General features: G+C 39.9%; 1 pseudogene; it reads right to left on the bottom strand.

The window, feature by feature from the left end:
* Nucleotides 1-8,272: 8,272 nt before the first annotated feature.
* LOC112215969 lies at nucleotides 8,273-12,025 on the bottom strand (annotated as a pseudogene).
* Nucleotides 12,026-12,835: the final 810 nt, after the last annotated feature.

Consider the following 12,835-nt stretch of genomic DNA (forward strand, 5'->3'; position numbering starts at 1 on the left):
CTAGCCATAATATGGACTTGGTCTTTTACCAAATAGGGCTATCGTCTGTATACCAACCCTACCTTGTCACAACACAACTTATTGGCTCAAACGCATTAAGAAGGAAATAAATTCCACAAATTTACTTTTAACAAGGCACTCCTGTTAATTGAAATACATTCTAGCAGACTACCTCATGAATCTGGTTAAAAGAATGCCAAAAGTGTGCAAAGCTGTCATCATGGCAAAGGGTGGCTACTTTGAAGCATCTCAAATATAAAATATATTTTGATTTGTTTAACACTTTTTGAGTTACTACAAGATTCCATGTGTGTTATTTCATAGTTGTGATTTCTTCACTATTATTCTACAATGTAGAAAATAGTAAAAATAAAGAAAAACCCTTGAATGAGTAGGTGAGTCCAAAGTTTAACTGGTACTGTACATTATAAAGCATTTCACAAGTTATCCAGATACTGACTGTTAGCACTTGGTCCTCTATAGCAGGTCCCACCAGAAAGGGCTTTAGGTGAGGCAGATGAACCTGTAGCCATATTACTACAACAGTATTTAACATTAGATTCTCTCTAAGCTTTACAGGAATGTGGTTCTGAATGTAAAAGGCAACACCTCCACCTTTGTCATTTCTGTAGATGTTATAACTGTGGATTGCTACTGTATCAAGAAAAAGGTATTATCAAAGTGAGTTTCAGAGATTGTCATCTGTCACTAGCAAATTATTGATTTCATTAACCTTGTTTCTCAAGCTACGTACAGTGCATTCGGAAAGTATTCAGACCCCTTGACTTGTTCCACATTGTAAGTAACCTAATGGATGTCGATCTAACTGCCGTGAATGCCTCTGCTGATCCTATAGCGACTGTATGCAGTAATCATTTGCCTGTATGCAGTAATCAAAATGCATACATAGTCCCGTGAGAAAATGTGCCAGCCTATGGAAATCAAATGCCCGTTCAACTGATTTATTCTGCCTCCAGAGATGTGACTATGTGGACTACAGATAACAGAGGCCTGTATGATTTGAGGTTCAAATATGTCTAAAATCCTGTTTTTACTTTGTCATTATGGGGCATTTTGTGTACAGTGATGAGGAACATGTTTTATTTAATCAATTTTAGAATAATGCTGCAATGTAACAAAATGTAGAAAAATTCAAGGGGTCTGAATACTTCCCGAATGCGCTGTACGTTATTGTGGACTATTTTGAACACTTTTCTGGGATGTTTGATTGTTTTCATTGCTTTACTGGGAAGCTTAGCAGAAGTAGACAAGCTCATGTTATTTATGTTAGTGCAGGGTGAGCTTCACACAGTGGACTTCCTACCAGGGCACACCACCTCAGTGCTAACAGTATCACTTTGGTTCATAGGCAAATGATTACTGCATACAACAGCTATAGGATCAGTAGAGGCATTCAGGGCAGTTTGAGGGACTTACATTAGGTTACTTACATTGTGTCTTCTAACGCCCCTGGGATAATGTACATTTGCTGAAGCATTATGGAAACTCAGTGACACAATGGTAGGGATTAACTGAGCTGGGCTTGGGTCATTGATAAGTCATTGTCTCAACGCAGCCTTATAATGCTTTGAAAGGATCCAGGAACCCAAATGATTTGGGTGGATCCCATCCACCTTATAAATCGAGGTTTGTTTCCAGAAGTTATCAAAAATGTTATACTGACAGAACTACAATAGTCTCGTAGCCAGTTATGGAGGGCTAAAAGTCATCTGAAACGTTCAATGCCACGATGTAGGAAGGGTATAGGGCCAGATATTATGGGGCGTTTGTTGGTGTCAAGCAGAGACCCAATCAGTTCTTTAAAAATCCATCTTCAGCTGTTCTGAGCTGCCCTTCATAATGTCATTGAATCCCACATGAACTATGATGGACAACATTTCCTGATGCAGGTTTTTGCTCCTGGGACTGAGACTTTCTCACCATTGAACTGCCCAATACAACAGCCGGAGAAAGGGATGGAGAAATCTGCCCATCCCTACCCTCACACAATTCGTTGAACCTTTCGTGGACCCACGAGAACATGACATTTTCATTATATGGATAGTGTTTATTTAATCTAGAACTGTTTAAAATGTTCCCCTTATTCAACAATTATAGGAATACTGACCTCAGTGTCTCCAGTTTACAGTGTGGATTCCCCAGTGCATCAGAGAGCAGCTTCACTCCTGAGCCTTGTAGGTGATTGCCACTCAGGTCCAGCTGTCTCAGATGTGAGGGGTGTAACACCAGAACAGAGACCAGAGAAGAACAGCCTCCCTCTCTGACCTTACAGCCTGCAGAGTTGATCAACATTTTAGTCAACACACTACTACGCTCTGGTGGTGTAAGGGAGAAATGCTAGCTATGTTCTCCCCATCATTATGAGCTCATACCAGTACCATATGCAGTTCACCTCTGTGATCTTACCTGTTCAACTGATATTGTCATCACATTTACAAAATGTTCATGTCATAAATGATTTTGTATTATATGGAAAATTAACAGACATCCCAGGTTTTGGGTGATAATAGTCCCGGATTATACTCTTTACCCAGTAAAATGCCATGTTACACAGCTCTGGTTACAGTAAATATTTTTGCTCTACAATATGCAGACAACTGACACAACTGTTACACAATGCATCAAATACTTACATTGGCCTCTACAAACACAGGGACAATTATTACTTGTTGAACAATTACAGGAACACGGACCTCAGTGTCTCCAGTTTACAGTGTGGATTCCCCAGTCCATCAGAGAGCAGCTTCACTCCTGAGTCTTCTAGGTGATGGAAGTTCAGCTCCAGCTCTCTCAGGGCTGAGGGGGTTAACATCAGAGCAGAGGCCAGAGCAGCACAGCCTTTCTCTCTGACTTTACAGCCTGACAGCCTGCCGAGTTGCTCATGATTTTAGTGAACATACTACTACCCTCTGGTGGTGTAAGGGAGAAATGCTAGCTATGTTCTCCCCATCATTATGAGCTCATACCAGTACCATATGCAGTTCACCTCTGTGATCTTACCTGTTTAACTGATATTAATGTCATCACATTTACAAAATGTTCATGTCATAAATTATGATTATTCTAATTAGAAGTTTATAGTCCATTTGTTTAGGGTGGTTGAACAGACACCACAGGCTTTGGGTGATGTTTACTATATACTCAGTTACTATAAGTTCAACTGTACATTGCAGGAACATTTACTAACTGACCTCAGTGTCTCCAGTTTACAGTGTGAACTCCCCAAATCATCAGAGAGCAGCTTCACTCCTGAGTCTTCAAGGTCATTGCCATGCAGGTCCAGCTTTTCAGGTGTGACAGATGTAACTTCAGAGCAGAGACCAGAGAAGCACAGCCTTCCTCTCTGACTTCACATCCTGCAGAGAGTTGATCATGATTTTACTGAACACACTACTATTCTCGGTTGTATGTTACCCGGCCCTGGTTATTAAAGTACATGTTTTTGCACTTCAATATGCAGATAACTGATACACTATTGTTACACAATGCATAAAATACTGATATCGGGCACTTTATAAACACAGTTATACATGTTTTGACAATTACAGGAATACTGACCTAAGTGTCTCCAGTTTACAGTGTGGACTCCCCAGTGCATCAGAGAGCAGCTTCACTCCTGAGTCTTCTAGGGGGTTGTTACTCAGGTCCAGCTCTCTCAGATGTGAGGGCTTTAACATCAGAGCAGAGACCAGAGAAGCACAGCTTTCCTTTCTGACTTGACAGTCTGACAGCCTGCAGAGTTTATCATAATTTCATTAAATACACTACTACCCTTTGGTGGGAGAATGTTAGTTGTATAGTTCTCCCTCTTACCAACATGATGGACTGCATATGCAGTTGTATCACCCCTGTTACGTGTATGATATAAAGACATGTAACCATATGTAGTACATCTCTGTGAGCTAGACTGTCAAGTACACTTTTAACCTCACTGAGTATCCTCACATTGTATTTACATGAATGATGTTCTGTCTATACAAAACAAAATATCTGCCTGGAACGTTAGAACAATGATAGACAAAGATTTTGTCCCACATCCTGAGAGGCTAATGAAAATCAGGATTCCTCTCAACAAGACTAGGCATGCCACAATAATCAGTGCCTACGCAGCTACATTACCAAGCCCTGACAAAGTGAAAGAGCAGTTCTACAGAGCTAGACAACATAACCCAATGAACTCCCCAGAATGACAAACTAATCATTGCTGGAGACTTCAATGCTGGGGTGGGAACCATGAATGCTAATTAGATCCTACTCCTGAGTAAATTATCAGATACTAGCCTCGTCATCAAACACCATCTTCAGGCAAACAGACAAGTACAAAACTACATGGATGCACCCAAGATCCAAGCACCGGCACCTGATGGATAATATCATTGTGTGTCAGCGAGACAATAAGGACGTCAAGATTACAAGAGCTCCGAGATCAATGGTGGGAGGGACTAGCAGAGCTCACACAAATGTATGCAGACACACTACACCAAATAGTTATTTGAATGTTTCAAAACCATACACTGACCAGTGAATTCTGGCACGTCACCTCTGAGATTAGCAAATGGGAAAACCTTCCTCAGAGATGAGTATTGCAGAGAGGTGGGTGGAACACTTCAGTAAACTCCTGAACAGATCATCCATTGCCGACTACTTAGCCATAAACCTGATGCCCCAAAAGGCCATACAACATCTCCTGGATGAACCACCTACACTCGGCTAAACTGAAAAAGATATCAGCATGATGAACTTGGAGAAAGCACAACATTATCCCTGCCGAACTCTATAAAACAGCTGTGCCAATTTAATTTCTTAGATGAGAACCTTCCAAAAGTGCAATGGTGTTTCAAGCCTGGTCGCAGTAAAAAAGACATGAGATTTACCAAGCAAGCAAATACAAGCAAAAATGTATTGAGCAAAACATGGACCTGCATGTTTATAGACCTCACCAAGGCTTTCGACACTGAACAGGGAGGGGTTATGGAAGATCCTCCAAAAATGTGTGTGCCTGCAAAAACTAGTCAACATCGTCCGTCTACTCCATGACGGAATGCAAGGCCAGGTCCGCTGTGGTGGTGACATTTCTGAAGCCTTTCCCATCTCCAACATACTCAACCACACTACTAAGGACCTTAACAAATGCATCTACGTCAGATACAGGGAGGGTAGTTCAATCTACGATCTGCGCAGGCTCCGAGCAAAGACAGGCTTCTCACGCGCACAAAGAAGGACGTCTAGTCATTGGCAGACTGCTTTGATGTACCTTGCAAAAGTTATGGTCTGACCATCAGCTTTAAAAAAATCTGTAGTCCTCAGTAAACCATCACCCCTGTCAACCCAGTGGCCCTCAGCATCCACCTCAGTGGATCTGAGCTCCAGAATGTCGACCAGGACGGCTCACTCGACAAGAAAGAACAAACAGAATTCAGAAAGCAAGCCAGTCATTGGGAAGGCTGAGGAAGAGGACGCTCAACCGTCACACCATCACTTTCCACAAAGATGAAAATCTAAAATGCGGTAGTCATCACAACCCAGTTGTATGGCTTTGTAACTTGGACCCTGTAGTCACCACGTCAAACAGCTGGAGATATTCCATACACGATCTCTAAGATCTATTATGGGTATCCGGTGGCAAGACAAAGTCTCCAACCCGGAGGTTGGCCCACCCACTTGGGAGCCAGGCTCAGCAACATCTCTGTGTGTGCACTTAGTGAGAAATAATAATTTTGTGCGCATAGAACATTTTTGGGATCTTTTATTTCAGCTCATAAAACATGGGACTAACACTTTACATGTTGCATGTATATTTTTGTTTCGTGTATATCACGCGCACTGAATGACAGGCCGACCCATAAGCGTTTTAAACACAACCTCATGTTCTGCAATATGCAGCCCAGTCAACTCACAAATGTCACCTCCTCCTGATCCACCGGGAACTCCCAAACCCTCACAGCAGTCGACCACTGTTCAGAGTCTGCACTTCAAAACTCAAACTCCTGAGCCATTCAAGAACCCACAATAAACCGAAGTTACTGCAGCAGTCGTCATCATTAAAACCGACCGACTACCAGAGAGAGAGAGAGAGAGATTTAGCTAATCACTACGGTCCTCATTTTCAAGCATTTAAATCTAACATTAAAGTACAGAACCTCAAATCATGTAAGATACTGTACACTCATAGAGTAACATTTGGCTCCATATGCTCTCTGGACACTGTGTTAAAAAACCTCCAGGCGAGCTTCAATGCCATACAACACTCTTCCGTAGCCTCCAACTGCTCTTAAATGCTAGTAAAACTAAATGCATGCTCTTCAACCAATTACTGCCCGCACCCGCCCGCCCGACTAGCATCACTACCCTGGACGGTTCGGACTTAGAACATGTGGACAACTACAAATACCTAGGTGTATGGTTAGACTGTAAACTCTCCTTCCAGACTCACATCAAGCATCTCCAATCCCAAATTAAATCTAGAATCGGCTTCCTATTTCGCAACAAAGCCTCCTTCACTCATGCTGCCAAACATACCCAGGTAAAACTGACTATCCTACTGATCCTTGACTTCGCCGATGTCATTTACAAAATAGCCTCCAAAACTCTACTCAGCAAATTGGATGTAGTCTGTCACAGTGCCATCCGTTTTGTCACAAAAGCCCCAAATACTACCCACCACTGCGACCTGTATGCTCTCGTTGGCTGGCTCTCGCTACATATTCGTTGCCAAACCCACTGGCTCCAGGTCATCTATAAGTCTTTGCTAGGTAAAGCCCCGCCTTATCTCAGCTCACTGGTCACCATAGCAACACCCAACCGTAGCACGCGCTCCAGCAGGTATATTTCACTGGTCATCCCCAAAGCCAAAACCGCCTTTGGCCGCCTTTCCTTCCAGTTCTCTGCTGCCAATGACTGGAACTAATTGCAGAAATCACTGAAGCTGGATAATTATATCTCCCTCACTAACTTTAAGCATCAGCTGTCAGAGCAGCTTACCACTGTACCTGTACACAGCCCACCCAACTACCTCATCCCCATATTGTTATTTATTTATTTTTGCTCTTTTGCACCCCAGTATCTCTACTTGCACATCATCATCTGCACATCCATCACTCCAGTGTTAATGCTAAATTGTGATTATTTTGCCACTATGGCCTATTTACTGCCTTACCTCCCGAATCTTACTACATTTGCACACACTGTACATAGATTTTTTTCTATTGTGTTATTGACTGTACGTTAAGTTTATCCCATGTGTAACTCTGTGTTGTTTGTCACACTGCTTTGCTTTATCTTGGCCAGGTCGCAGTTGTAAATGAGAACTTGTTCTCAACTGGCCTACCTGTTTGAAAAGTCAAATGTCATGTCACTTAAGAGAAAATATGAATGACACTTTGTTTCATGTTATATATACAGTGTGATCTGAAATTATTGACACCCTTGATAAAGATGAGCAAATATAAATAAAATAAATAATTTAATTTCTGAGCTATAATGTATGCTAAAAAAATGAGAATGCATGCGCAGAAAATAACCCCATACCTACTGTAAAATATCATGGTAGACCTTTGATGTTATGGGTCTATTTTGCTTCCATTGGTCAGGGGACCCATGTTGAGGTCAACGGCATTATGAATTTGAATCAGTACTCTGATATTTTAGCCAAAAACATTGTTGCCTCTGCTACGCTGCAAGTGGATCTTCCAGAAAGACAATAACCCCAAGCGTACATTAAAATCCACAAAGAAATGGTTCATTCGCCACAAAATCAACATTTTGAAATGGCCATCTCAGTCTCGGGACTTGAAACCCATTGAAAACCTGTGGTTTGAATTTAAGAGTGGCAGTCCATAAGAGCAGATGAAGGACATCAAGGATCTGGAAAGATGCTTTATGGACGAATAGTCTAAGATCCCTTCCAATGTGTTCCCATAAAACATTTTAGAAAAAGGCTCAGTGCCGTTATCCTTGCATGGCGAGGTATTGAAAACAGGGCTGTCAGTAATTTTGACCCCTACCTTTTTGAGAAAAAAAATATTACTTGTTAAACAAAATCTCTTTCTCTGAGCAATTGTATTAGTATACAATAATATATATAATTTCCCCATTTTTGGGGGGCATACAATATAGCTACGTATTTGAATGTTGTATTTTATAGTCATTTTTACTCATCTTTATCAAGTGTCAATAATTTCAGACCCCACTGTACATACATATATTTTTGTTGTTATGACTATAAATTTGAATATCCATGTACTGTACTTACTGAGCTGTTCTGGAGGCTTTGACCACTGGCAACAGCCTCAAAAGACCATCTGACCTGGAGTATTTTCTCAAGTCAAACACATCTAGCTCCTCTTCTGATGTAAGCAACACAAAGACCAGAGCGGACCACTGTTCAGGAGACAGTTCTTCTCTGGATACACTGCCTGAGCTCAGGTAGCTTTAGATCTCCTCCACTAGAGAATGGTCATGGAGTTCATTCAGACAGAGAAACAGATTGATGCACCTTCCTGGAGAGAGATTCTCCTTAATCTTCCACTTGATGTACTTGACTGTTTCAGCATTGGTTTGTGAGCTGATTTTCGTGTGTCGTAGGAGAGTATGATTGGACTCCAGTGTGAGGCCGAGAAGAAAATGGAGGAACAGGTCCAGGTGTCCATTCTCACTCTGTAAGGCCTTCTCCACTGTGCTTACATTGAGGCAAAATGTAGGATTGTTTTTGAATGGCGTAAGTACTTCAGAGGTTGATTCGGGTTGAACCATTAGATTCACACCACTGTTGTTGAATGTGAGAAACACGTATACAGCAGCCAGAAACTCCTGAATGCTCAGATGCACAAAGCAGTGCACCTTCTGCTGGTACAGCCCACTCTCTTCTTTAAAGATCTGTGTGCACACTCTAGAGTACACAGACTCCTCGCTGAGGTCAGCGCCACACTCTCACACGCCACACTCACACACTCTGTTCCTAATAGAAAATCAGATTTCCTTTTACCAGCTGTTGAAATGCCAGCTTTCCCAGTGACAGAATGCTCTCTTCATTCCAGTGTGGATGTGTCTCATCGTTCCTATGATATTTCTCAATCATCTGTTTTTTTTACTTAGTGGTGGGTACCACGGTTTGAGGTCAGGTGCTATGGGCCAGGACATATTGTAATCAATAGGATGTGTAAATAGCCACTACTAAACCCCTGCAAACTTTCATAACAGCTAACCAAAAACCATCCTTATCATGTACAAAATTGCATGACCAAACCAAGTCAACTGGATATACAGCACTTCGTTTGAAGGTACTTAGGGGTGATCTGGCTACAAATTCAGGTTTTTGGATGTTGCAGGATAAGGATGTAGTCAGCTCCTGCAACAGGACAATGATGCACCTGTCAATTGAAACAGATCTGAAATTAAATTCCAGGATAATTATAACAGAGCAGGAGAGCTTATAAATCATCGAAAATCGTTCAAATACCAAACAGAGGTGCTCTTCCAGTACTTTCTTAGTGCCAAATTCAAGTCCAAGCACCTTGTACGTATCCTGTAATACCAAGAACACGAGCACAGAATCAACACTTCATTAACTTAACATTCCCCATTTATTTTGAACACAACTAAAAAAAAAAAAACTACATTTCAGAAATGTATGCAACAGTGCAAATCATACACAAAAGAACCGTTCAGGTTGATACATGATTTAAATTAATAAATATACATGACTTATTTTACACTTTGAGATGCTACAAGCACTTTTCACAGTTATATTACATTGTCCACATATCTGACACTCAAGTCAGTCTGCTATGAAACGGGGGAAACTACACCAATCCCAGGTTACAACAATCTTTCTAGGATTAAAACAAACAATGAATACTGTTTTACAAACATTTATCCCAATTCTGAAACAAAACATACTCTGTTTTGGTTACCCTTGTTTCTCTGATTCATTTTGTGAGCCAACAGTGAAACTTCAATATGTATACTATACACAGTATGCATGTTATCTATTTAAGTTTAGAAGCTATTTTGATTATTCTTCCAAGTATATTAATCAAACTTTTGCCACATGTATATTATCAATCAAGACACGGGCTCATTCTATGAATTACACAAGTTGCCAGTAGGTAACATCTTAACAAATAGACAATGACCTGTTAATGTTTTGTATTAACCTAAAAACACAGAAAACTGTTTATACACCCCAATGTCAGGTGAATGGATTGAATGAAATAAAAGAACCACATTTCTCCAGTAATTAAAACATCCCCAAAACCATCTTCATTCAAGAGCGATAAACATTAACAGAAGATACTGTAAACTATATCTGTAAGACGGAATTCAATAATGGTACACTGCCCATTCGATGACTAATGCCTCTAGAAAACTAAAGTTTGATATTGCTCCTATAGCCTACAGGTGTTTATTTGTCTATGAATTTGAGAGGGGTTACAATTCACCAGCCCCATTCCTCAGCTGTATACCAAGACAAGTGACGGGCTGCAGTTTTGCTGTAAAACAAATCCCAGAATGTAGCTTTAATATGGGCCATTTCAATATTTTCCATGAACTTACGCACCTCGCACATTTTTTTATGACCCCAACAGCAGCAAGTTATCAATGGGGCAGTGTGTATGCAAAGAAGGTTCCCATTATAACATAGTTTAAGAGACGAGTAAAAGTATGTGAAAGCAAGCAAAACATATGAATAACACCTGAAAAGCACTTTTATTTGCCTTTGTTGTTTTAATATTGATAGGAGTGAAGGACGAAAAAAAAACAAATCGTTGTGCTTTTTAATTTGGGGTGAAATTGTGTAATAAAATAATTTAAAACATTTTTTTCCCTTTCCAAATCTCAAGTGCTTAAATCTTCACTTGCACCCAATTACCAACTGAAAAGTGAAACGTCATCAAGAAGAAAAAATTAAGTATTTTTAAATTTTCATGGCATAGCCAGAACATTTCAGTCATTAGAAAAGGGGATAATTAGGAGACAATTTATAATTACTGTCGGGAAATTGAAATTAATTTAAGCCCCATTTACTGTAGGTTCCTAGTGCAGGTTTCTTGTCTCCCATAATCCATTAAATTAAACTCATTACATAACATTTTTCCTAAAACATCTCTAAATAACTGATTCCCTTTAAAGATGGAAGTGTCACTGTCCGCCCCACAGCCGTTGTTATTGCTTATGTCGACGAAGCAGAGGTGGGGAGTGTATCAAGGGGGAAAAAATACAGTGTTGTTGTTTGCAGTAACTTCTTTGTTGTTGTAATATTATACATGAACGGGACAGCTTCACCCTTAAGGATTCTAGCTTTAACTAATAAATAGGACGACCACATAAAATATGCAAAAATATTCCACTAGTCGTTAACAATTGTTACTGGGATGTAATGCTTGATATTTGAAGAATACAATTGATCAATTACCAATTGTCTTAACATAATATGAAACCATCTCCACATGCATAAATATTGTTCCATTGTTAACCTTTTCACCTTCCAAGAACAAGAAGTCCAATAAATTAAACTGGTTAAGCCATTGCTTGTAAAAACATTAAAAGTGCCAGATGTTCATCAGTTAAAATTAACTCATTTTTTCATGGAATTAAAGTAGTCTGGGATCTGTTCTATTGTAATTTCAATTATTGATATCTATACAGTCAAACATTTGGACAAACCTACTCATTCCAGGGTTGTTGTTTTTTGTGTGCCATTTTCTACATTGTAGAATAATAGTAAAGACATCAACACTATGAAACACCACATATGGAATCACTTAGTAATCCAAAAAGTGATTCTTCAAAAGTAGCCACCCTTTGCCTTGATGACACCTTTGCACTCTGGGCATTCTCTCAACCAGCTTCATGAGGTAGTCACCTGGAACGAATTTCAATTACCGGGTGTGCCTTGTTATAAGTTTTGTGGAATTTCTTTCCTTCTTAATGTGTTTGAGCCAATCAGTTGTGTTGTGACAAGGTAGGGGTGGAATACAGAAGATAGCCCTATTTGGTAAAAGACCAAGTCCAAATTAGAAATATATTTAGATTCGTTTTTTGGTTACCACATGATTCCAAATGTGTTATTTCATAGTTTGATGTGTTCACTACTATTCTACAATGTATAAAATAGTAAAAATAAAGAAAAACTCTTGAATGAGTAGGTCTCCAAACTTTTGACTGGTACACCATATATATATTTAATTATTGAAGAATAGAACTTGCAGTAGAAATGCTTTACAAGCTTAGCACAGCTGTCTACCACAGCTCAAAATATGCCTTTATTACTCAATTGTTTACAAACAAAAACGTAACAATGAATTGCTTCAAAATATTAAAGGATTTGGCTTTGTGCAGCGTAATATATCTAAGGTAATCCACAATTAGGTTTCTGCAGGTTTGCATGGGATTGAAAAATGTGCCTAAATTGACCTAATTGTATATAAAAATGTGCAAAAACTCCTTGATTATGGCTGTTTAGCTTAACTGGTCATAACAACCTCTCCATTGTTCACATAGTCTGCTGGCTGAACAGGAAGTGCCTAAACAAGTGGCAGGGCTGCCATTTGGTTTTTGAAATCTACTGTCAAAAAAAAAAAACAGCCGCCCTGCCTCCTAATTTAGTATACAGCGGAGGGATGGGGCTAGGGAAATGTAGCCCTCTCAGATTTATACACACTGATCTAAATGCAAGGACTGACGGTCCATGACAACCACATCAGTTAATTTGTTTGTGATGCTTTTTTGTTTACAATTACAAGCTTATATTTTGGACTATGATTGGGTAAGCGTAGCCTAGTGGCTAGAGCGTTGGACTAGTAACTGGTAGGTT

This window comes from Oncorhynchus tshawytscha, linkage group LG16, assembly GCF_018296145.1.
Source record: "Oncorhynchus tshawytscha isolate Ot180627B linkage group LG16, Otsh_v2.0, whole genome shotgun sequence".
In the NCBI taxonomy this organism is placed as follows: Eukaryota; Metazoa; Chordata; class Actinopteri; order Salmoniformes; family Salmonidae; genus Oncorhynchus; species Oncorhynchus tshawytscha.